Source organism: Pelodiscus sinensis, chromosome 2 (assembly GCF_052426305.1).
Source record: "Pelodiscus sinensis isolate ZL-2025 chromosome 2, ASM5242630v1, whole genome shotgun sequence".
NCBI classification, from domain to species: domain Eukaryota; kingdom Metazoa; phylum Chordata; order Testudines; family Trionychidae; genus Pelodiscus; species Pelodiscus sinensis.
Genome location: NC_143053.1, coordinates 184,687,878 through 184,715,090, shown reverse-complemented (window position 1 = coordinate 184,715,090; position 27,213 = coordinate 184,687,878). Strand labels below are relative to the sequence as shown.

At 44.0% G+C, this 27,213-nt stretch overlaps 1 protein-coding gene across 1 annotated transcript in view; it reads right to left on the bottom strand.

The window, feature by feature from the left end:
* Nucleotides 1-13,894, bottom strand: part of ENTPD3 (ectonucleoside triphosphate diphosphohydrolase 3) — a 72,015-nt gene extending 58,121 nt beyond the window's left edge. Inside the window, exon 1 of the mRNA XM_089776607.1 lies at nt 13,759-13,894. The gene's annotated coding sequence lies outside the window, so the exon portion shown is untranslated. The remainder of the gene's footprint in view (nt 1-13,758) is intronic.
* Nucleotides 13,895-27,213: the final 13,319 nt, after the last annotated feature.

Genomic DNA, 27,213 nt, shown 5'->3' with positions numbered 1-27,213 from the left:
TTATGCACCTCATGCTGTGGCCACGTATGCTGCTATAATCATATAAAGGAGCCTTAAAGTAATCTACTCTATCTTTCAGGCCCTCCTCTGTGTTTTTCCCTTTTAATACAAATAAGGCTTGAGCCCCAGACATTTTACATTTGCAGAGCACCTCTCATCTCAGATGGTTTTACATCCCTGCAACGCAGTCATCCAGAGGGCAAGGCAACTGATGCGCAGCACACGGCACTACAGGGCAGCAATGGGAAGTTCTGGCTAGTGATGCCAAGGTAAGTTCCCTTACAAAGAGCAGCCTTGGGATCTCATCCATGCAGAGAGACAGAAGCTTGGGTTTTAAACTAAATTGCACGGAATTCGATTTAGCTACATTCCCAGAGAGAGGAGCTGGTTGGACTCTGCCAAGAATTGAACCAAGAATTGTAGTTCCACAGAGCCTAGTTAGTTCAAATCTGCAGCTTCCGGCCCTGATTCAACAAAGCACTTAGGCATGTGATTAGCTTTCCGCACAAGTCCCATTAGGATTTACAGTTAAGTACATACTCAAGTGCTTTGCTGAACTGTCCCCTCCAGGTGGCAAGGGGGTAGGGTCGGGGGACAAAGATATAGCAAAGGGGAAGGAAATCGCCCCATCCCTTCACTTTACTATTTGCTTGCATCAGAACAGCACAAATTGTTCATCATGCTGTACAGCACACACAGCCTATGGCACAAATGCAGCCTCGATAATGGATTCCTATGAAAACTGACCATGAACGAGCCTCACAGTTCCAGATATCCCTGCTAGCAATGCTCTTGAAATCCTCTGGGCCTGCTGCCACAAACAACAACTTGTTGGGGCAAGAGACAAGGGTTTATGGTGCCTCTATAGCTAACAGAGGAAAATCAACATGTGCCCATTCCAGGGGCGATTCCATAGAAACAAAATCACTGCACTAAATCATAAGGAATTATTATATCATTTGTGGGGATTAAAAAAAGAAACATGCTCTGAGGTGCTTAAGATTGTAAGAGAAGACCTATAAAATGAGAGGTGGGTACAGTGAGAAATAATTCCTTGATGAGACACTGGAGACAGAGAGGGACTTTAGAATTCAGGCCAATGGCTATTCTTGGAAGCGGACACAAATACATTGTTGATGAAACAAATTAAGTGGGAAGCAAAGAAATGCTGTGTGCCTGATGGGAAAAAAGCGTGTTTGTGCACAGCACACAGGAGAAGTCATTCAAGAATAGCTCATCTCTGAGAATGCAACCTTGTACTGCAGCCAAGAACAGTGAAACAGGGTGATTTATGGATCCGCTTTTATTTAGGCACCTAATATTTCCAAGATAAAAACAACAGAATTTGGATCAGTAACTTTGTTGCTTTCTTCTCTTCTGAGAAATACATGTCTCCATCCTTTGCTTTACACCTGGAAGCAATCCAGTATGCTCACCACATTAACATAAAGAATAGCAATTTTGTCTAATTTGAAGAAGGCAGCCACATACTGTCACTTCTTCCATTTAAACAGCATGCAAAGTCTAAATCTGCCCAGCATAAAGAAGAGAACCCTCAAAAATCATTTTACTAGTCTTTATCTAGAGTCATTTCTTGATTGTTTTCTGAAGTAAATTTACTTCTTGACTTCCTATGAATATAGCATTCATTTGCAAATGAAGTCCATCAAAACACCAACATATTAAAAATGTCCCTAGATAAATTTGGGGAGGAAGGCAAATTCTCCATAGAAATAATTCCACTGATTTTAATGGAGTTATGCCAATGGAAGATTTTATAAAATGAAATGTTCATACGACTCACAGCCATCTATTCCTTTTGAAGCAGCCTCAAAATTAAAATTAGAAAGCTCAGGTAATTAGCTCATAAAAAACATTAACTCAACACATGCAGCAAAAGTTAAGTTTTCATCAAGACATGCCCATCTACTCAACACCTTAAAAACAATGGAAATCAGAAGCCAATGGGAAAAGTATTTTGTATTTTTTGCCACCTGTAAGTTGCTCATCACAACACTTGGTAACATTCCCACACATAAGAATGGCTATACCGGGGCAGACCAAAGGTCCAATCTAGCCCATTATCCTGACTTCTGCCAGTGGCCAGTGCCAGATGTCTGAGAGGGAATGAAAAGAAAAGGTAATCAAAGTGATCCATTCCCTGTCTTTCATTCTCAGCTGCTTGCAAACAGAGGCTAGGGACTAGCATTCCCTGTAAGCTGTGCTCCGCTGGCCACCCAGGAGAGATTCAAAGGCTGCCAAGCTGATTAGCAGGGCACTCACAGCCATGAGCAAGTGTTTCTATTGGTGGTGCACATTCACACATGCCGTGGTGCACATAAACTGTATTCTGAAAATGGATGCAAAAAATTAGCAGGAACATTGCTAGGACGCCTGTCTCCCCACTTCCCTGCTCTGCAGGGCCAAGTACTATCTAGATCATCCCTGATGTCTATCTAACCTGCTCTTAAATATCTCCAGTGAGATTCCACAACCTCCCTAGGCAATTTATTCCAGTGTTTTACGAACCTGACAGGAATTTTTTCCTAATATCCAACCTAAACTTCCCTTGCTATCACAAGATGTTAAGGAGAATAATTTTTCTCCACCCTCCTTGTTATCATGTTTCCTCTCAGTCTTCTCTTTTTCCAAACTAAACAAACCCAGTTCTTTCAGTCTACCCTCAGATCATATTTTCTAGATCTTTAATCATTTTTGTTGCTCTTCTTTAGCCCCTCTCCAATTTTTCCACATCTTTCCTGAAATGTGGTGCCTGGAACTGGACCCAACACTCCAGAAGTGTGGCCTAATCACCACAGAGTAAAGCCAAAGAGTTACTTTTCATATCTTGCTCACAATATTCCTATTAATGCATCCCAGAATGATTTTGCTTTTTCTGCAACAGTGTCACACTGTTGACTCCTATTTAGCTTGTGGTCCACTATGACTCCTAAATCCCTTTTTGCAGTACTTTTGGGCAGTGCTATGCTCTGGGCAGTGCTGAGGACTGGCTGCCCTTGACCCTGCCCCTTCTAGAACTGCAGAGCCAGAACTTACCCCACTTTGCCCAGGGGCCTGTAGGGGCTGTCAGCTATTCTGCCCCCTCCCCTCAAAACTTCTGACCAGCCCTATCTACAAGCCTTTCACGTGCATCACCCAACCACCAAAAAGCAGCACATACCTGAGTTTTGTAAGTTTGCCCTCCGACACAATCTTAATGTCAACCTAAAATGGTCTTTCACCAACACATCTCTGACGGCCACACATTCCAAGGATTCGTGAAGTTAATCAGATTTAACATTGCTGAGATTGCTGTTAACCCATGATCCATCAAACCACCGTGAAAAATTCAAACATTCAAAGTTTACATCCCTGCTGCATCTAGACTGGCATGATTTTCCGGAAATACTTTTAACAGAAAAGTTTTTCCATTAAAAGTATTTCCGCAAAAGCACATCTAGATTGGCAAGTGCCTTTGTGCAAAATATTTGCTTTTGCGCAAAAGCATCTGTGGCCAGTCTAGACGCGATTTTGCACAAGAAAGCCCCAATCGCCATTTTAGCCATCGGGGCTTTTTTGCACAAAACAATTCTTCCTTGTCTACACTGGCCCTCGTGAGCAAGTATTCTTGTGCAAGAGGGCTTTTTCCCAAGTGGGAGCGGGAAAGCATTTGCGCAAGAAGCACTGATTTTGTACATTACAATGTCAGTTTTCTTGTGCAAATTCAAGCAGCCAATGTAGACAGCTGGCAAGTTTTTGCGCAAAAGCAGCTGCTTTTGCGCAAAATCTTGCCAGTCTAGATGCACCCCCATATTTTGGAGTTTGCCTTTTTTTTAAATGACATTTTTACAAAATAAATGCCTGTTACACTAGAAGCTCTAATTCTGCCTAAATGTGTCATGATTGTAGGAATAAGAAATCCTCCAGAAAAGGGCTTATTTTCCGGAGAATCGCGTCTAGACTGGTGCTTTTCTCCGGCTTATCCCCAAGCCGGAAAAAAGCGGCAGCCATGTAAATGCAAATGCTGCGGGGGATATTTAAATCCCCCGTGGATTTGCAATTGCGACTCGTCTCATTAGCATCCCTTTTCCGGAAAGGGATGCCAATGTAGACACAGCCTATATGCTTAGCATGTGCATTCTGCTGGCTTGGCAATTGTTAATAGAGAGGATGGCTACATCTACACTGGCAGCTTTTTGTGCAAGAACAGTTGTTCTTGCGCAAAAACTTGCTGGGTGTCTACACTGCACGCACGTTCTTGCGCAAGTAAATTTACAGTCTAGCTTTGGAAAACAGGGCTTCTTCTGGAAGAGTTATTCCTCTCCCCACGAGGAATAAGCCCTCTTGTGCAAGAGGGCAGTGTAGACAAGTAACATGAATTTCTTGCGCAAGAAACCTCTATGGCTAAAATGGCCATCAGAGCTTTCTTGTGCAAGAGAGCATCTACATTGCCATAGATACCTTGTGCAAAAGCACATCTCTTGCGCAAAAGCACATCCCAGTGTAGTCTTGTGGAAGATTTTTTGTGCAAGAACTCTTCCACAAAACAGTTCGGCTATGTCTACACTGGCACGATCTTGCACCAGAGATATGCAAATGAGGCTAAGTATGGAATATTGCCAAGCCTCATTTGCATACCTAATGAGCCACCATTTTTGCGGAAGAGGCTCTTGCTTTAGAAGAAGCTGTCTACACTGCCCCTTCTTGCGCAAGAAAAACCCTCTTGCGCAACGCCGTTCTTCCTGAAACTAATCAACGTAGCGGCATTGGCAAGAGGATTTTTCTTGTGCAAGAAGGGGCAGTGTAGACAACTCCTTCTAGCGCAAGAGCCTCTTTCGCAAAAATGGTGGCTCATTAGGTATGCAAATGAGGCTTGGCAATATTCCACAGTTAGCCTCTTTTGCATACTTCTGAAGCAAGAAGCCCAAGTGTAGACATAGCCCAAGAGTATTATTGTGTAAGGCTCTTTCACTGGTAAGAGATCCTGCAAACCAACAGGAAGTTACACACTGAGCCCCCAGGAGTTGGGTAAGGCGAGGGGGTTAAATTAACGGGTTACACTTTGAGCCCTAGGAACCAGATAAAGGAGTGTGCTCCTAGGAGGTGGGAGCAACAAAGAATTTTGTGAGGGTAACAAGCTCATCCTGCCTTCCACAGCACTGCTCTGTCTCAGCACTGCTCTGTCCCACTAGCTTACTAGCAACCAGGTTCTCCCTTCTCCACAGCTGGAGCAAGAGTCTCCTGTGCCTCTTGAGGAGCCCCTATTTATACTACTCCAGCTGGGCCCTAATTGCCTCGGGTGCTTGCTCCACAGGCTCAGCCCTCTCCCAGAGCTGGGTTTAACCCTTGTTCCACCTGGAGCAGGGTGACAGATGCCCCACTATAGGTAGAGACAGTGGTCTTGCTCTGTGTTTGTACAGAGCGTAGCACAATGGGATCCTGGCCCATGACTTTCACAATGACATTAATAATAATGAATAATAATTGAGTGGTGACTCTACTGATACTGTATCAAAATAAATTAAATGAATTTTCCCCTTAAAGAATGACACTAAATCTTACTAGTGATTCTTTCTAGAGATGTCTTGTACATTTCATTCTTGTGTATCTGCACTTTTTTCAAAACAACAAGCAGTCTGAATACAATCATGTATTAAACACAAGGTCCCCCTGGTGGTGAATAATTTAAAATGCCCTCCCACAGATGCAACAAGAGTCTGTAAAACTGACACACCGGCCCCACCCACCCTGCTGCTGGAAAGGTACTGTGTCAACAACACTGCTTGCATGTCAATTTAAGTGTACTGAGGACAGCTGATGGAAGTGAAGAAAAGGGATGAACAGCGGATGGATTTGGGAATATGGGGCTCTAGAGAAAAGACAAAATGTAGAAAAGAAACTCTCCCTGGAAACCCATTTTCGTTGCTTTTTTGTTTAGCTGTAGTTTAATTTTTATAATGTAATTTATCTTAGCGCACCAGTCTGATCAATACCAGTTTGTTCAAATATCCATCTGAAATATTTCTAACATTTACCCCAGAGGTGAGCAAAATGGTATTAAACACACATGTAGCTACTGAAAGATTGTTATTCCACAAGCAAAATATTTGCTTTTCAGAAGTAATATAAACCAGAAGGGGAGATTCCTTCCATAACAGTATAGGAAATCATCCCCAACCTACCTTTCAGGTCTGTCGCAGAATTTTGGTAAGGATTTATTACTGGACTTCCAGCCTGTACCTCAAAATACAATCCACATTGGCCTTCATGAAGATTGTGCAAATAAGCATGTGGCTTTCTTTCACTTTGTTCCTATTCTATGAGACTTCTACTGAGGCTCTGTCCATAAATATATGCTCGACACGAGAGCTGGCCAGAAAAATGGAACTCCCCTTCCGTGAAAAAATTTGATTTCTCGGGGAAAATGTTCATCCCCCATGAGGATGAAAAGACAATCTATGGGGTCCATTTCTAGGTTTGCCTGATTCCTCAGGAGGCCTGCCTCAGGAGGCAACACAGAGTGGGAATGCAGCTCCCAGGCAGGCACCCATGGGCAGCAAGTAATACACACAAGGGAAAGCCTTCCCAGAGAGATGGGATGGCTCCATCCATGGTCTGGCTGGCTGGGAAGTATAGGGCTATAACCTGGCTGCCTGGCTGCTCCTGGGGCCAGGACCACACAGCTCCCCAGTTGCTCCAGGCTGGGAGCTGGGGCTTCCCAGTGCTCAGGAGGCCAGGAAAAAGCTGGAACCACTCTTCCCACCCACAATGAGAGTGACCAGATAGCCAACACAGGATAAGGAATCCTCTGAAGGTAGGTAGGTGGAGGAGCGGGGTTCTTGAGTGGACTAGGTGATAGGGCACTTGCCTGGGGAGGGCAGAGCTGCCCTGGGTGGAGGGGACTGGGGCTGTCCAGAGGTCCAGGGAGGGAAGATGGGACAGCACGGTTGCCTGGCTGCTCGGGTGAAGGGGCTCTGGGGCCGCCAGGCACTCAGGGCACTGGGGCAGAGGGGAGAAGAGATAGAGCTGTGCAGCTGCCCAGCAGTAGGTGGGAAGGTGCTAGCCTGGGAGACGGGCTAGCAGTCATAATGGGGGAGACTGGGGTGCAGGGCAAGGGCCAGCAGCCACAATAGGAGCCAGGCTCTGATGGGCACAGAAGGAGCCAGGCCTTGGACTGATGGGGCAGAGCTGGAGCTTGCCACCCCAAGTCAGCATTGTACCCACTGTCCAGCCTACGCTGGGAGCCCAGGCTGGCAGGAAGCGAGGCATGAAGGCTCTCTGGCCAGCACTGTTTTCCATTCAGAGTTTCAGAGGAATGGAGACATTCCCGCTGGATGTCTCAGTTCCACGGAATCACCCTCTTCTAACAGAAAAGTGTTCAGCCAGAAAATGTTTTGACCAGCTTTACTTGACACTACTTTGTGTAGCTGCTTTTTCTACCAGGCAAAAGGGTTCCTTGGAATTAAATTTGAGATCTCACTTTGCAAACAGGAAAAAGAATGAATGCTCTGGACTCATGCCGGCAGGCACCAAGCGGACTGGAAATGATAAGCATGGTAGCTAGTGAAATAAACAGGTCATACTCTGCAGCAGCTAATTATTCAAATAGAGGCACTCATGCTATTGCAAGATAGAACTCCTTCCTCCAACTCCCCGTAGGAAAAGTATTGGGGAGGACACAACACAGGGAAAAGGGGGAACATTACAAGACATAAAAGGAAGAGGTCAAGAACAAATTGGGATAAAAAAAATCTGCCTGAAGGGTTTTGCAATGAAAAGACAGAAACAAGGACTGCAACCATTAACTAACACAAAGCTCTTTACATTTCCCTCTGGAAATAAATCCGGTTTATTATGCAATATAGCTATGAGCAAGATTCCCAGATGCTCTCAATCGATGTAGTTCCAAGCCAATAAGATAAGTTGATTTACATTAGCTGAGAATCTGGCCTGATGTGTGGATGTGAGCTGTTTTAAGGGAATATGGCATATCCAGAAAAAGCACTAGTTTGTTTTTTCATGTGCTATTTATGTATCTTCAAGAATTCATCTGGAGCTTAATGTTCTCCGTATCTCCAGCAGGTTTGCATATTATCCCTGGAACAATAATAAGAAATGGAAAATGGCAGTTCACTGGATGAGAGGCAGGCTGATTTGCCTATTCTCTTTTGTTTCATTTTGCTGCAAATATCAGAGTTATGTGCCCATACTGATGCTGTGATTGCTTGTTAACACAATGCTATATTGAGAGAGGAAATTTCTGTCTCAAACTCTTGTGAACCTCTGCTAACCACATCAATGGCACTTTTAAGCTAACAAACCTCTACCTTACACATACAAAGGTGGTTGACACCACATCTGGACCTGTGGGTGGACAAGGAAAGGTAAAGAGTTAGGATGCATTGAGATAAATCTTTAGGGTTGGCCCAATATGACTAATTCAAGGCCTGATCCACAGCCATTCTCCCATTAACTTCAATAGGCTTTGGATGAGATAGACACTGTACTTGCTAGATATAGCTCCTTTCATACTAGAATCTCAGAATGTTGAGCATACATGAATGAATCCAATTTAAAAGAAAAAAAAAGAAATAAGGGCCAAACCTGAATTCTTTGTTCCCAAAAGTTTCAGGTGCATAAAGAATGCAAGATTGGGGCTTTAACATGTTTGTTTTTAATTTGAGGAAACTTTAATGCTATATATATATATATATATATATTGCATTTACTGTATTGCATTTACTGTATTGCACATACAATACTTGTTCCAGTACTCATTAGTCCAAAGTTCAAACCAACAGCTAGATTTCCTTTGATCAAACTCTAAACTATTACAGCAGTGATTCAAAAAAAAAAAACACCCCAAACACTATGAAATTTCCCTTTCCAGGCACTGGTTCAAGGATAATAGAATTGAGCTATATGCACCACAGGAAAAGATAAAAAAGAATCAATAGCTAAGCAACTTCAACATTATCTTTTGACTCTAATATCTAGTTAATTAGTTTATATCATGATGGATCTGTAGTCCTATTTTAAAACATTCTAAGTGAAGTACATCCTCTCCCTGATTGAAATGCTTCCTAATTGGAAAGAAACCAATACCAAGAAAAGCACAGTTTACCTTTCCAAAACTGAGTTATGCTCAACATGTGGATTCCTAAAATATCACCGTTAGCCTGAGGGAAATCTTCTACAGAATGAAATATTTTAAAAAGCCCAGGGCAACTTAGGGACAGAGGAAAGTATGAGATAGAGGTCCTGCACCATTGGAGTGCCACGTGGTCCAAGCGGTTCTGAGTGCTATGTGTGGGGCTGGCACAGAGGGCTGGCTGCTCCACTCCTACCCCTTCTGCTTAAGGCCCCACCCTTTACAGGAGAATGCTGTTGGCTCCCCTGCCTCCAACCACTTTGTAACCCCCTTTCAGATAGTTAAAGGCTACTATCAAATCCCCCTCCCTCCAGTTCCCTCAGCCTCTCCTCATAAGTCATGTGCTCCAGATCCCTAATCATTTTCACTGCTCTCTGCTGGACTTTCTACAATTTGTCCGCATCCTTTCTGTAGCCGGAGCCCCAAAACTGGACTCAGTACTCCAGATGTGGCCTCACCAGAGCCGAACAAAGGGGAAAATCGCTTTTCTCGATCTGCTGGCAATGTTCCTTCTAATGCAGCCCAATATGACGTTAGCCTTCCTGGTAACAAGGGCACACTATTAACTCATATCTAGCTTCTTGTCCACTGTAATCCCTAGGTCTGTTTCTGTAGATTTGCCACTTAGCCAATTGGTCCCCAGCCTGTAGCACTGCTTGGGATTCTTCCATCCTTCTTCCATCCATTCTTCCAGACTCTGCACTTGTCCTTGTTCAACCTCATCAGATTTATTTTAGCTGAATTCTTCAATTTTTCTAGGTCACTCTGGACCCTGTCCCTACCCTTCAACATATCTACATCTCCCCCTATCTTAGTGTCAGTTGCAAACTTGCCAAGGGTACAATCCATCCCCTCATCCAGATCATTAATGAAGATGTTGAACAAACAGACCCAAGAACCAACTCCACTTGATACCGACTGCCAACTAGACTTTGAGCAGTTGATCACTACCCATTGAGCCCAACGATCTAGCCAGATTGCTATCCACCTAATAGTCCATTCATCCAAGCAATACTTCTTTAATTTGCTGGCAAGAATACTGTGAGGGTTCATATCAAAAGCTTTGCTAAAGTCAATATATCATGTGCACTGCTTTCCCCATATCCACAGAGTCAGTTATCTCATCATAAAAGGCAATTAAGTTAGTCAGACATGACTTGCCTTTGGTGAACCCACGTTGACTGTTCCTGATCACCTTCCTCTCTGCTAAGTGTTACAAAATGAATTCACTGAGGAACTGTTCCATGATTTTTCCAGGGACTGAGGTGAGGCTGACTGGTCTGTAGCTTACCAGATTCTCCTTTTCTAAAGATGGGCACTACATTTGCCTTTTTCCACTCATCTGGGACCTCCCCCGATGTCCATGAATTTTGGTAAAGATAATGGCCAATGGTTCTCCAATCACATCACCTAACTCTCTCAGAACCCTCTGGTGCCTTAGACTTGACCCCATGGACTTGTGTATGTCCAGCTTTTGTAAATAGTTCTTAATCTGTTCTTTCATTACTGAGGGCTGCTCACCTCCTCCCCATATTGTGTTGGCCAGTGCAGCAGTCTGGGAGCTGACCTACGTGAAAATCGAGACCAAAAAAAGCATTGAATACTTCAGCTTTTTCCACATCATCTGCCACTTGGTTGCCTTCCCCACTCTGTGAGGTTCCCACACTTCCCCTTACCTTCTTGCTGCTAACATACTAGTAGAAACATTTCTTCTTACCTTTCACATTCCTTACTAGCTGCAATTCCATTTGCACTTTGGCCTTCCTGATTACACCACTGCACATTCAAGCAATATTTTTATACTCTTCCCTAGTCATCTGTCCAAATTTCTACTTCTTGTAAGCTTACTTTTGGTGTTTAAACTCACTGAATATTTCTCTGTTAAGCCAGGCTGGTCACCTGCCATATTTGCTATTATTTCTGCATCCTGGAATGGTTTATTACTGCACTCTTGGAAAGACTCCTTTCCCCCTCATTTTAGCCTCTAAGGGTATGTCTATACTTGCGCCGTCTTTCGAAAGAGGGATGCAAATGAAGACATTCAAAATTGCAAATGAAGCCGGGATTTAAATATCCGGCACTTCATTTGCATAATCACGTTATGGCACTATTTCATAATAGCGCTATTTCGAAATACAAAATGCATTGTAGATGTGGCTATTTTTTAACTAAATATGACTCAACAGTGTGACACTGTTGCAAAAAAAGCAAACATGATTCTGGGATGCATGAACACGAGTGTTGTGAGCAAGACATGAGAAGTCATTCTTCCACTCTACTTTGCGCTGATTAGGTCTCAAGTGGAGTATTGTGTTCAGTTCTGGGCACCACACTCCAGGAAAGATGCGGAGAAATTAGAGAAGGTCCAGAGAAGAGCAACAAAAATTATTAAAGGACTAGAAAACATGAGCTATGAGGGAAGACTGAAAGAACTGGGTGTGTTTAGTTTGGAAAGGAGAAGACTGAGAGGGAACATGATAGCAACTTTCAAGTACCTAAAAGGGTGTTACAAGGAGGCAGGAGAAAAATTATTTTCTTTAACCTCTGATGATAGGACAAGAAGCAATGAGCTTAAGTTACAACAAGGGACATTTAGATTGGACATTAGGAAAAACTTCCTAATGGTTAGAGTTGTTAAGCACCGGAATAAATTGCCTAGGAAGGTTGTGGAATCTCCATCTTTGGGGATATTTAAGAGTAGGTTAGACCAGGGGTGGGGAACCTCATCCCCAACATTGGGGAGCCTGCACTGATTCTTTAGCCCTCCCACTGCCCCACCATGGGGCTGGAGCACACAAAATCTATTAGCTGGGCCTCCCTAGCCTCTGGTGTGGGAGGGGAAAGTGGGGAGTGTCTTTCTTCTTCTCAGTCAGGGGCCACGTCTCACTTGTGTGCAGCCCCAACTGATTTTTCTGTGAGTCAGTGGCCCCCCAACCCAAAAAAGGTTCCCCACCCCTGGATTAGACAGACATTTATCAGGGATGATCAAGATGGCATGTGGTCCTGCTGTGAGGGCAGGGAACTAGATTTGATGACCTCTTGAGGTCCCTTCCAGTTCTAGTGTTCCATTATTCTATTAGCCCCCCGTGAGGGGGTTCACTCACGAACCGTAGCACACTCAGCAGTCTGTCCACAGAATTAGCTCCTTCCGGTGTCAGGGGACCTTCCCTCTGGCAGTGTTTCCCCCTTATCTTTCAGGCCGCGGCGTCCTCTTCAGGACACCGCCCTCCGGCAGTGCCTACAGCAGTCTCTGAGCCCCCCTTCCGGGGGTAGCTGTTGTTTCCTCAGCGGGCCTTACTCCAGGCCCTGCAGTCTGGGGGTTTGCTTGGCCAGGGCTCCCCTTGCCTTGCCTTGCCTTGCCTTGCCTTGCCTTGCCTTGCCTTGCCTTGCCTTGCCTTAGCTCTAGGGAGTTTCCTCCTCCCCTAGCCAGGCTCTCACTACCTCCTTCCACAGGAGCAGCAGCCCATCATTTTATATGGCTCCCAGCTGGGCCCCAATCATCTAACATGGCCTCAGCTGGGGCCAAATTCCCAGACCCTGCTTCGGGCCGGGGTTTGCTCTTAAAGGGCTAGTGCAGGGCAAACGCCCTGTCACACCCCCTTATCCCCATTTAAAATATACACTCACTTCCTGAGGAATGATGGTGAGTTGCTACCACTCTGAAAACAGCCATTTTCTACCCGGATATTTAAATACAAATTTGGTTTAATCTGTTTTCTGATCTAATTTGCATTTTCTGCTTTAAAGCTGACACTTGCTACTCTGGGAATGCCAATGAGTACACGTGGAAGGCTATTTGAGCAAAGAATCACAGTGGATGACACTAAAATAGGGCTCGTTGGGTGTTAGGAGATGGGTTTATGAGGTTTACAGGAAGCTCAAGCCTCTGGATCTATTTTGAATAACTTCCCTGAAGCAATCCAGTAAGTGAAACATAATCACATAATGGAATTGTTCTTGGAAAAACTACTGGCTCCAGAGCCTTGGAACACATAGGGCCAGACCTATGATCTCATTTTTAACATCTTTATTAGTTATCTGGGAAAAATGTAAACAGCACACTCATTGTAATGGCTGATAGTGGTGTTAGGGTGTAAGACGGCAATTGCATAGGTGGGATTATTTAGCAACATTTCTCAACCCCTGGACCGTGACCTAAAAGGGGATCACAACAAAGTATGGAAGGATTGAGAACAAACTTTAAAAACAGATCATATTTTGAATACATTTTTTAAACAGATGCCAAGTAAGCTTCCTAACCTGTTAACACTCCATATACCAATAAAGTTATTTGGCTAAACCGTGGCACCTGCATATTCAATCAAATGTGGCATGTGAAGGGTTGGGGAAAGACTGTGCTGGAGATCAAGGATCTCGTGTCCCAGCCCCTGAGCTGATTACCATGGGAAGGGATACGGTGGGGATTATTGGCATGCTTGCCTATGTCTGGCATGTGCATGGTGGCCTCGGCTGGCACTCACCTGCCTCACAAGGGACCCACCCTTTGCTTGGAGGACATGTAGCAGCTCCAGGGAGGCAGGTGAGAGAGCAGGGGATGGAGCCCTGTAAGTGAGGAAAGCAAGTGCAGCGCAGCAGGAGGGAGTTACCTTGTCTTCTGCCCAGCCACCACACCACCTCTGGATGCCACTGGGTAGTTTTCAGTACCCTGGATTCATCACCAGGGCTTGGGTTGCACCCTTGAGCATCACTTTCCTGACCCAGGCAATTGGAAGCCCTGGGGGGATAAGAAGGGGAATTATTCCTGCCTCACAAAGCACTGGCAGATGCTGGAGTCCCAGGGGGATGGAGTCCTGAAGAGCTGCAGGAAGTCAGGGTGTCTTTGCAGCTGGTCTCCACAAACAGCTGGTCCCCATGGTGCCCCATATGCCTGTGCACATTTCTCCTGGTGTGTTGGTTGGTTGCAGTGGGGCTGGGACTGGCTGTGCATATTGCGGACACACAGGCCCTACTGGTAGCAGTGAGGGGCTAGCCTGGAGGCCAGGAGCTGAGCACACCACTCTGCCTTTCCTGAGAAGCTGGCAGACTCGGACAGCTGAGGGGCACCCAGGCAAGCACCCCACAGAGACCCTACCCCACAGCACTTCCATCCCCTCATGCCCGCCGCCTTGCACAAGAAGCTTTAGCACTGTCATGGACCCAGCAGTCATGGAAACTTTACCCCCTGCTTGGTGTTTCATCAGCCTTCCCCTGAACAGGGGCCCAGCCCACATCAGAGTGCTATTCTGGAGCCTCCACATCATCCCTTTACCACTCCTGGCAGAAGTAGAGAATTAAAGAAATCCTTTTGATAACCCAACTCCTGCTTCTCTACCCCTGCCCCCCAGAGCAGGGGTGGGCAATAAGCAGCCCATGGGCTGGATGAGGTTCATCAGGATAAGCCACTGGCCAGCTACTGGACGTTTTGTTTACCTGAGTGTTCACAGGTACGGCTGCTCACAGCTCCTGTTGGCCATGATTCACCCTTCCCGGCCAATGGGAGCTGCACAAAGTGGTAAGGACCAAGCCACTACTTCTTGCAGCGTCCATTGGCCAGGAATGGCGAACTGCAGCCAGTGGGAGCTGGGAGCAGACATGCCTGCAGACATTAAGGTAAACAACACATCGGCAGCCAGCCTGGGGCTACCTCTGGCAACCTGTGTCCAGCCCACGGACCACTTATTGCCCACCTCTGCCCCAGAGCCTAGCCTTGATTCCTCCCCTGCCCAGACACTCACAGCCCTCCCACCCCCAAAGGCCAGCTGTGTGGTCCTTCAGCGCAGATATCCACAGACCCAAACCTCCTAGAACCCAGAGATCCATAGGGAGAAACATCATGATGCTGGGTCCTAGGTGTGCACAGAGTTTCCTGCTGTTTGGTGCCTCCTCTTTCAGGGCATGCTGTAAACTACAGCTGCTGGAAACCCTCCACTTTCCATCCCCTTCTCCTGGCCTTGTCTGATATTTAAGAGCTGGCTCTGCTGGGTCCAGTGGCTCCTAGTGGCAGCCAACATCTTTACAGCCCATTTTTGTGGGGGGAAACAGAAAATTCTCTGTGCTCAACATTAATTTCTGCAAAATTCTGCATTTTTGTGCAGCGGTACAGAATTCCTTCAGGAATAAAACTTAATCTGGCCCATACAAGTTTGAGAACTTCTGGTCTAGAAAGAAGTCTGTTAGGTACCCTGATAGGAGAATTCAGACTATATGAATTATTATAAAACTTCGCATGATAGCCTATTTGAGTTAATTGAACAGACAAGAACTAAGTGTCATAGGTTTAAATTACGTGAAAACATATACACAAAGACTTTAAGGGAATACTGGAGTTTTCTTAGTATTATTAGGTCTGTATGAAAAGTTCTCAAAACCCCATATGAAATCAGGAAGGTTGGATGTCCTCCATTACAAGATCAAACATCAGCCCCGCTCAAAGTTTGGCAAGCTTGGGCACAGGCTATTTATACTGCCCTCACTTCCTCCATCTAGGGAGAGTGCCATGCTCCACCCTGTCCTTGCTAGGGCCCAGTGGGAACACCAACCAGTCTTCATATGACAATTCTGCCTATAGCAGGATCTTTGGGTGGCAGATGAGCAAATGCTGCTCTCCCATTGCTAATCCAAAGGGGTTTGGTGGGCTAGAAAGTGCCTGGCTCTGCAAAATGGCCAGAGGATGTGGGAGACTGCCTTCCCAGATTGGTCCTAGTGGACCAAGTAATTTGAGAGAGGTCCCATAGGACATAACAAAGGCTAGGAGATCCAAGGGAGCTGTGCCTCAGCTCTCTTGCTTTCACAGTCTGGAGCAGGCAGAGATATATGTCCTTGTGTCAGGGAAACTCGGGGAAGCTATGCCCCAGAACACTAAGGATAGATTTGGGCCAAGATCTAAGAAGTAAGTATTTGTTAACAGTAACTACAATGATGGTATTTAATAACATATTATGATGTTTATCCCTCTGAACCAAGGAAGAGCATGAGTTAGCATGTGTGAACCTTGCCCCAACATGATATGGCCAGGGGAAGGTTTTGAAGGGACTATAGTCCTTCAAATCTAGCACATTTCTAGCTAGATGCCTCCTAAACTGATGGAAAAATCTCCCCCAGAATGGAAATGTATTTAGGATTTAGCAGTAATACACAGTTGTATAGAGTCGGGGAGATGCAATACTGGAAAAGGGGGAGCAATCAGAAGCCCCAACTACAGAAAGTTCTGCCCAGAAAAATAATAAATTCAGGACAAAAGAAACAGAGGGCTCTTCAGAAGAAGACGCTCAAAGACCATTCTAAAAAGTGCAGTATAAACCATAGGTAGATTAGAGATACAGAAACTCATTTTTACCATTAACACATTCAGAATGTGCTGTCATATTGGCTTTTCTTTAAAATTCAGCTTGGGAGCTACAGCTCGGCATCACATGTAATATGATGAGAAGTGCGGATGGGAAAGCAATTAAAATATTTTCCTGATGGACTCTATCCTTTAAAGGACACTCTATCCTAAATTCTTAACTACTAAGGGTCAGTCTTCACTCCTCCATATATTTTCTTTCCACAACCAACTTTCTGTATAACTTTTCATGAGTAATGAACCCAAGTAATTGGATGAAAACATCTAAACTATTCTGTTAAATTTATTCACCTAAATTTGGGTTATTGCTGACATGCATTATGCATCTTTGACTTTTAACGAAATTCATATTTGTGAATAATCTTAGTATTGTACCCAGATGTACAGATGCTCTTTTCTTAGCCCATGAATTATGTACATTTTTAGCATTAGCTTTAATAAAAAAAATTTTATTCTTGATGGCGTAAGAGTGTCACCCAGTGGCCACAGGGCTTCAGCAGCAGCCATTGTGTTCCTTTTGCACATGCAATGCATCAAAAGTGACAGTCTGAGGCCACATCTGTACTTATGCAGAAGTTTGAATTAAGATACACAACTCCAGCTATGTTAATTGCGTATCTGGAGTTCATGTACCTTCATTCAAAAATCAGCAGGAGGTCAACGGGAACAAATGCTGCTGTTGACTTCCCTTATTCCTTGCGATTCCGAGAGTACAGGCCACCGATGGAGATGCCCTCAGCATTCAATTTAGTGGGTCTTTACTAGACCCACTAAATCAAACTCCAGAAGATTGACCACCGCAGAGTCAATTTTTCGGGAAGCGAAGACATAGACCGAGTGGCACTTCTTACTGCAGTACTGAGATAACCTTCTTGGCTAGATCAAAAAAGCTGGGCATAATTATTAGTGGAAATTACACCTTCTTTTGACCCCCTCATCATTAGAGCCATGCAAATCTGCGATATCCACTTTATATATGAATCTGCAGATGTGGAAGCGTAGGGCTCGACAAAATATTGAATCTACTCGCCAATGGCGAGTAGATTTCAGCCGACCTCCCCATTCATTTGCGGTGTGCGCATACTCAATGCCTGTCTTGCACATGTGCAGTGCGGGGCTGGCGAGCGGCTTTCTCCGCCGTTTGTCAAGCCCTGTGGATGCAGATATCCGTGGATCATTTTTGTGGATATGAATGTGGATACAAATTTTGTATCAAGACTATTGCAAATTTGTGGATATCCATTTTATATTGACAGGTATCAACATCTGCAGATATCAATGTGGATATCCTTGGTGCATTTTTGCAGATACAGATACAGATGTAGAGATAAATTTTGTATCTGCACAGGGCTCTACTCATTATGCTAACTATTCCCAATTTAGATTTCCATTTACCATCAACTTGGAATTTGACTATGCCACTTACTCACAGTGTTTTCTATCTAGACATGTACAGGGGAATTCCTGTTTCATCCTATTGAAAATATTATTTTATCTTTTTTTCCCAACAAAGTTAAATCTATTATCAAAGTTTGCCATTATACCAGGGATAGCATGGACTTATTAAAAGCAAATCTCCATAAATGATCAAAGCCACATCTGTCTTGGAAGAAAAAGATATTATTCTCCCTTTGTACTTTTAGGAGACCTCCTCTCGTCAGGCAGGGAATGAATTTTGAATTTCTCTGAACCTTGTGTGCCCCATTCATAATAAAATATTCTCCAAGGCAAAATTTTGTCCATCAATATTCCCCAGATCACTGACAGTCAGGGAGAAGGAATTTTTGGTGTAAAAGGTCTCTGTGTAATAGAAAGAGAGAAAATAATAGCTGGTGATGCATGAAAACACACCCAGCTCCAGCTAGCAGTGTGTTCCATTATGAACGCAGTATAAAGATAATATATGATACAGTATAATACACTTGAACCTCCGTACTGGAGGTTCCTGGATTAGGTGCCCCTAATCCAGGAACACCCATGGCTCTGAGGAGGAAGCAGCCCACACCCAGACCCCGCAGTGACCTCCCTGAGTTGGCAAATTCTTTACTCTGGCAGACCCTGTTTCCCAGGGTTGTTGGATTAAAGAGGGTCAAGAGTAAATATCTGTAAAACAAACAACTGAAATATATTAATCAACAAGTGCCAAGAGAGATCCCACAGCATGGTCACTGGGTTAAAGAGACCTTAAAAGAATCATCATGGCAAGAATGAGCAAGATATTGCTAGAAACCAACTTGCTACCACAAACATTCTCCCTGGGTTTAAAGTAGCCTGGCCCATTGGCGTCCGCTGAAATGAACAGAAAGCTAAGATAAATGGATGCTATTTTGTGTGAACAACAGGGGATCAGGTGGCTGTTGGGATCTGCAGGAATCGCTCATGCAGGAAAGGGAAAGCAAAATACTGTTTCCTTGCCTTTTCCACTTGACGTCTCCTATGGCTTAGGATCCTGAGTCCTTACACCAGTGGTCCCCAACCATTTGAGGTTGCCGGGCGCCAGGGGCCGTGGCCATTCACCCGCCGGGCGCCAGGGGGCGGGGACACTTGCGTGCCCGGGGGCTGCCCCCCCATAGCTGCATGCCTGGGGGCGGCCCCCCTCCATAGCCACATGCCCGGGGGCAGGGCCCCCCATAGCCGCATGCCTGGGGGCGGGGCCCCCTCCAAGCGCCACGCGCCTGGGGCCGGCGCTCCCCCCGCCAAGTGCCGCGCGCCCGAGGCCGGCGCTCCCCCTGTCAAGTGCCGCGCGTCCGAGGCCGGGACTCTCCCCCCCCCCAAGCGCCGCGCGCCCAGGGCCGGCGCCCCATGCAAGCGCCCCATGCCCAGAGCGTGGGCGGCCAATCCGCGGCGCTCCTGGGGCCGGTGCTCACCATGCGCCATGTGCCCGGGGCCAGGCCAGCCCCGAGCACTTGGTGGGCGCATACAAATGCCCCCACAGGCGCCATGGCGCCCGCGGGCACTGTGTTGGGGACCACGGCCTTACACCTACCAGAGGGAATCACTGAATTCCCCCTGTAAAGCCTTCAGCATTGTCTATGAAGAGTGGGGTGCTCATGGTTAAACCTTTGCATCCATGGTTCCTGTTTGCTATTCAGATGTGGATGCAAATTTTCTGTCCACACAGGGCTCTACTCGTAGTGCTTGGCAGTACCAGGCCCCTAATGAAGAGTGGCGCACAATGCATTCAGTGAGCTAGTTGTCATGGGATTGTTTGCTAAGGATTGGCATGAGCTTGTTCTCCTTTGCCTGTGGGGTCACACCCTGCCCTGTCACGTGGTGGTGTCAGGGCAGCAGAGATCCCAATGTGGGAGACATGGCTGAGTCCCATAGGGGTCTCCCTTTTGGTGGCTTACAAAAATCCAAGAAAAGGGGGGCCACCCAAAACAATTAATTGAACAAGCCAGCAACAGGTCTCCCTCCCTTCCTTTAGGGACCCTCCAGCAGGCCCTAGTCCAGTCCAGTGTCCCCTGGCAGCTCACTCACCAGTTCTAAAGTCACCACATGAGGTTTGGCCCCCTTCCTCTCAGGCAGTTTACATAGGCAGTAGTCATGTGAACCATTCTCGGGGGAGGTATAATTACATCATAGAGAAGCTCCACAGGGGACCTTACAGCAGCCCGGCAGCAGCGGTACACCTGTACAGATAGCCATCAAAATAGTGATGATTCTAGGATTCAGAATGCTACTTATCACACCACCCTAGTGTGACACAGTCCAGTCCAGATGTAAGAGCACGGTGATATTGCAGGACTGGAGAACACAGACCATCTATAACTAACCTTATCTGATAATTTTTCTGTAATGAAAGATGACAGAGGGAAGCAAAAGCATAGCAACCGACCTCACACTGACCTACAGTCGCTAAGAGGATGACGAGCAGACAAACCTACACTAAACAGAAATGGCAGAACTGCTTGGAGACAGTGGGATACAGTAGTTTAATCTGTCCCCATGGATTCATTTGTAATTGTATTTACTCAGAAAATGCTAACGTGTATTACAATACTAACAGACAAACTGTTTGATCCACCATGACACAGCGGAAATGTCAAAGCTAGACAAAAGGCCACATTGGTCCCAGAATATTAGAGAAACAAAGTAGGTGAGGTTGTATATTTTATTGGATTAACTTTGTAAGTAAGCCAGAGAAGACAACCAAAACTGATGATCTGAAAGGAACAGAAGTGTTCTGTGTCAGGATATGCTAATGAGGAGAGGTTCTATGACAATTCATGCTAAATGTTGTCCCAATAAAATATCTTGACACTCACCAAACTAAAGTATATCAGTAACTATGGAAGTTAACTTCACAAAATCTTTAGTAACCATTTGCTTCTCACCATTAAGGAAATAGTAGCATTCAAAAAGGTCAAAAAACCCAGCGCCACCCACCAACACCTTGCCCAGGGCCCGACAAGGTTTGTCGGCCACACTGCATAGGGGAATGCTTTCAAAACTAGCCATGAAAGTCAGGCTTTCAAGGAATGAGTGCCCCTGTTCAAATGAGTACTTTCAAGTGTAAAATATTCACTTATGTACCATCACTGAGAATGTCTTATAGAATACATTTGTAGACTTGGCAGAATTCTGTTTTTAAAATGTTGACAAATAATATGTCTGTATCTATTTTTAATCTGTTTAAATGTTCATAGTTGCATGAAATTATGGGATTTAAGCATTTTTTCTATTGTTATCCATTCAAAGATAATGATCACTGACGTGGTTTTGAAAAACTAAAAATATAAAATCCAATAATACTATATGAATGTTCATACTTGTGGGAAATTATGTAAGGCTACTTCTAGACTGCAGGCTTTTTGCGCAAGAAGCTTTTGCGATGCGCTTTTGCGAAAGAGAGCGTCCAGACTGCCTGGAATCTCACTCGCAAGTAAGCAGTGATTGCTATGGACAGAATGGCCACCAGGACACCTGTGCTTTTTCCTCTTCCCTCTTCTTGCGCAAAAAATCCCTATTCCCTCTCCACACACGCCTTTTTGCGCAAGACCTCTTGTGCAAAAAGGCATTCTTCCTCGCAGAATGAGGATTACCAATTGCACAAAAATCCCACTGATCTTTCAATTTGCTTGCACAAAAATGTGCTTGAGGTGTGGATGCTCGGCAAGTTTTTGTAGAAAACGGCTGTTTTCTTGCAGAAACTCTGTAGTGTAGACATAGCCTAAGTGTCAGACACAGTGGGGCTCAGACAAAAATTATTTAATGGCAGGAGTTAGAATCATAGAATAATAGGACTGGAAGGGACCTCAAGAGGTCATCGAGTCCAGCCCCCCGCCCTCAAGGCAGGACCAAGCTCTGTCTACACCATCCCTGACAGATGTCTATCTAACCTGTTCTTAAATATCTCCAGAGAGGGAGATTCCACCACCTCCTTTGGCAATTTATTCCAATATTTGACCACCCTGACAGTTAGGAATTTTTTCCTAATGTCCAATCTAAACCTCCCCTGCTGCACTTTAAGTCCATTACTCCTTGTCCTGTCCTCAGAAACCAAGAGGAACAAATTTTCTCCTTCCTCCTTGTGACACCCTTTTAGATATTTGAAAACCGCTATCATGTCCCCCCTTAATCTTCTTTTTTCCAAACTAAACAAGCCCAGTTCATGAAGCCTGGCTTCATAGGTCATGTTCTCTAGACCTTTAATCATTCTTGTCGCTCTTCTCTGTACCCTTTCCAATTTCTCCACATCTTTCTTGAAATGTGGCGCCCAGAACTGGACACAGTACTCCAGCTGAGGCCTAACTAGTGCAGAGTAGAGCGGCAGAATGACTTCACGAGTTTTGCTTACAACACACCTGTTGATACAACCTAGAATCATATTTGCTTTTTTTGCATCAGCATCACACTGTTGACTCATATTCAACTTGTGGTCCACTATGACCCCTAGATCCCTTTCCGCCATGCTCCTTCCTAGACAGTCGCTTCCCATCTTGTATGTATGGAACTGATTGTTCCTTCCTAAGTGGAGCACTTTGCATTTCTCTTTATTAAACCTCATCCTGTTTACCTCTGACCATTTCTCTAACTTGCTAAGGTCATTTTGAATTATGTCCCTATCCTCCAAAGAAGTTGCAACCCCACCCAGTTTGGTATCATCTGCAAACTTAATAAGCGTACTCTCTATCCCAATATCTACATTATTGATGAAGATATTGAACAGTACGGGTCCCAAAACAGACCCTTGAGGAACTCCACTTGTTATCCCTTCCTAGCAGGATTTAGAACCATTAACAACAACTCTCTGACTAAGATTATCCAGCCAATTATGCACCCACCTTATCGTGGCCCTATCTAAGTTATATTTGCCTAGTTTATCAATAAGAATATCATGCGAGACTGTATCAAATGCCTTACTAAAGTCTAGGTATATGACATCCACCGCTTCTTCCTTATCCACAAGGCTCGTTATCCTATCAAAGAAAGCTATCAGATTAGTTTGGCATGACTTGTTCTTCACAAACCCAAGTTGTTAAGAAGAGTTAAAGCTTTGTAGCAATTAAAACACAAATTGTCAACATCACATGACAAAATGTACAAAGTAGAGATCTTTAAATCAGACTCTAAGTTCTCACACAAGGTTTTGCCTACTTTGCCTATCTGTACATTTCTATTATTGTCAGTGGAAGTATTTTTGGTTTGTGTGTGTGTGTTGTGAAATCATAGAACACTAGACCTGGAAGGGACCTCGAGAGATCAAGTTCAGTCCCCTGCCCTCATGGCAGGACCATCAGTGTTCCAAGCCCTACATATATGTGTAGTTTTCTTTAAAGAAAAATGGCAGAGCACATCCTGATAGGAATCCCTAGAGAGGAGTGATATATGGCAATACTTAATTTAATTAGTTGCCCTTATTCATCTGAGTATTATTTTTTAAAATTAACTGGCTCCTCTTTGCCTCAGTCCTGGATTTGGGAATTTTTAACCACTAGATGGCAGCCTTTAGCTGATCTAGCTGATCCCACTGACAGATTTTTTTACCTAACACAAAGCAGAAGAGAGCACAAACATATAATGCATGAAAGCAACAGGGAGTGGCCGAATTAGTCTGTACAGGATAAACTTAAAAAACAACAAATAGTCTGGTAGCACCATCTACATATTTTGTTAGTCTTTAAAGTGCTACCAGACTGTTTGTTGTTATATAATGCTTGGCGCATCTAGATTTATTCTTCTAATTGAGATTAATTTCTAATTTGTTTACATAAAAATACTATTTAGTTTCTCTATTAATTATTATTTATAGCCATGATGAATTGTGTATATCCAAGTCCTTTTTGGTATGTATAGTCAGCCAATAAGATCTCAGCTGAGACAATAAGCATAACAGATTGTCTTTGTATTATTGAAATGTTTTGTGCGTACAAAGAGGACAAAACTGATTACTAATTGTTTTGTGTCAGCTGATTTGGAGACATTTTGAAACATCTATAATTGATTTGCTTCTAAAAGCAAGTTTCATTTAACAGCCTAACCTCTTAGAGAAGATAATGGTCACTGACATGGTTTTGAATAAACTAAAAATATAAAATCCAATAATATCATCAAAGCAGAGGTTGCTTAAACTCAGATAACTGTAGGAAAGGTTACTTTCATCATTCAGAAACTCCATTTCAAAGTAGGCTGCAGTCTAGAATGCTCAGTCACCTTTTGCACTCTCAGATAATGCTTGGCAATTGCATGTTGTTTGTACCTACTGAGTTTAACTCTAGTTCTTGCATTTCTTACTCAAAGAATGGTTTCATCAGATAAAATATTCACTGTCATTCTGACATCGGCTACACAGAAATGAATCTTTCTGAATACCAACATATCTCAGGATACATGGTAAATAGGATTAGATACTTAACCATGTTGATTTGTTGCTCAGTGTTTGGGTTTAAATAGATGGCCAGATTTAGGGATACTATTATTTATTTGTATTACAGCAGTACTTAGAGACCCCAGAAAATATTTTGTCCCAGGTTTTGTACCTACACCTTGTAAGAGACCTGAACAGGTTACAACCTAAATAGACAAAACACACCTCGGAGGGGGGAGGGGGGGCTAAGGAGGGGAGAGGGAACCAAATTGTTTTCTACTTCACATTAGCATGGGGTGCAAGATGTTTTCATCTTCCTATGGAAGGGTGTCTGTCAGCAGGTGATTGAGTAGTGGCTTGGATATGTTTCCTTCTTTTAAATCTAGGTCAAAGATATTTTTGGTTCAATTCAAGTCAAACTGTTAAAAAACAAACAAACAAAATGATACTTTGCTCCCTGGATCCATCCAAACTGCATTCCCTAATGATATAAGTCATGCTACCTTCTCAGAGTAGATTGTCACGTTCTTCAAACTACTAGCAGCACTTTTTTATGAGTTTAGTCAGTCACAAAATCGTTTAAAAAGCTAACATGTAAATTACCATCAGGAGGCTGCTGAGCTACCATGTCACTAAAATGACTTGGCTATAGAGATGTTACAGTGCTCTAAGGTGGGACTATGCTCAGTAGCCTAATTGCTACCTCAGTCCCTGTTGCTTTGTTTAATAATGTGCAGTTTATGCATAGATCTATTGCTTTTAATCTTTCTCTGTGGAACATTGTTGAATGTTTCCACTGTGTAAAAACAAATGTATTGTTGCTGTATGCATTTTATCAGGCACAAATACTAAATCTGGGAGCTGCTCAAGAAACTATTAGATAGTCTGGAGCCTTTCAAAATAAGCATCTCTAAAGTTCTGATGGAATTGTTGGTTGCATGTTAGGATTATTTGGATCAGGGATGTTTATTTAGAACAGAGGAGATATAGAAAATGTAAGAATACACATTGCCTATTTCAAGCACCAGGCAGTGGTAAGAGTTTCTAAACCAATAATATGGCATTAATAGCCTAGCTACTGAGGAAAGATGTAATGTCACTAATGTGTATAATAAGCATGACATTGCTAAACTGTTCAAAGATTACTTAATAAGAAAAAGAGCATGGTATTGGTAAGGAGACTATTTGCTATGTGTTAACTGCCATAACCAGTTTCTCAAGTGATCTTGAAATGGATACATTTTCTGATTTTTATCAATGACAAACAATTAACTAAATGAAACCAAAACCAGGACTATGTAACACTTTAAAGACTAACAAGATGGTTTATTAGGTGATGACTTTTCGTGGGCCAGACCCACTTCCTCAGACCAAATAGTGAAAGAAAATTGTCACAACCATATATACCAAAGGATACAATTTAAAAAATGAACACATATGATACAATTAAAAAAAATTGATTTGTCCTTTTCATGTGTGTTCATTTTTTTAATTGTATCCTTTGGTATATATGGTTGTGACAATTTTCTTTCACTATTTGATCTGAGGAAGTGGGTCTGGCCCACGAAAAGTCATCACCTAATAAACCATCTTGTTAGTCTTTAAAGTGCTACATAGTCCTGTATTTTGTTTCAGATACACCAGACTAACACGGTTACATTTCTATCACAATTAACTAAATGGTCTTTCTTTCAGTATATCTCAAAGGCTCTTGTAAACCAGCAGTGGCTCAAATCCTGTGAACCGATTCCTTGAGCACCGGTTGTAATTTGGGGGCAGAGACACCATCATAAGAGGTACTTCTTGATCTAAACAGTCTTGTTCTGTGTTGGCCTCTGTGGACCGCACCTTTTTGCTGCCATGGTTAATAAACATTCATCCAGTCACTTGATTATCTAGAAGAAGACATCTACAAAGAGTGGATACCAGCTACTGGTATTTCATTCAGGAGTACAAACCTGGGGCTGACCACACGAAGCCTGTTACCATGTATCAGTGGGTCTGTGTAAAGTCTTTGACATCACAGCTCTTGTTAGAGATGTAGATGATTAACCTTACTGGTTGAGGCTTGCCGATTCTGGTTAACCAGTAGAGGCTGGAGCAGCTCCCTAGGCAGGGGGCTGCTCCAGTACTGCAGGGCCCTTTGCAGCAGCCCCTGTCCATGATAGGCCCAACCAGGCCACCACAGTGCAGGTTACAAGCCGGCTGTCGGCCTCACTCCTGGGCAGTGAGTCTTCAGAGTCTACAGCAAAGCTTCCCCGGGAGTGGGACCAGCAGGCCTTGCTGACTCCACTCCTGGGGAGGTGGCTTAACTGCAGGCTTTGCAGTAAGCAGCTTGTATGTGGCCATGCCAGCCTGACACCCCAATGAGACAGATGAACAAGGTGCAAGTGACTCTTCTCTTGCCAAGCTTGCCAAGTGGTGATGTCATATGTTCTTATGGGCTAGTTTTCTGACAGACTTTCTGCAGAGTCAGATCCCCATGTTTCCATTACTGTTTGCTGCGAGCTTTGAAGCGTCCTTTGTGAGGTGCTGTTACTCTCACCTCCTCCTGGCTCAGAGTCTCTACCATGCATGTGAGCGTTGTTTGAAGAATATCCATAATAAATAGAAGTATTGCACTGTGTCACATTTTAAGAGTTTCTCTGCACGTAGGCTAGATTTTTTTTAAACAAGAGCTTAGATTTTGGGGATTATAAAATTGCACTCACCAAGACACTGCAAGCCAGCCTGACTCGGCCTTTGCTGCTATCACACTCACAAATATTTGAGATGCTAAATCACTGTTTGTAAATTTCCACAGGCTATTCCTGGTACTTTGGATCAACTCATTATGTAACATTGTGCTAGATCCAGAATAGGTAATGCCAGTTAATATCACATACTAGCACATGTACCCAGTGTTGC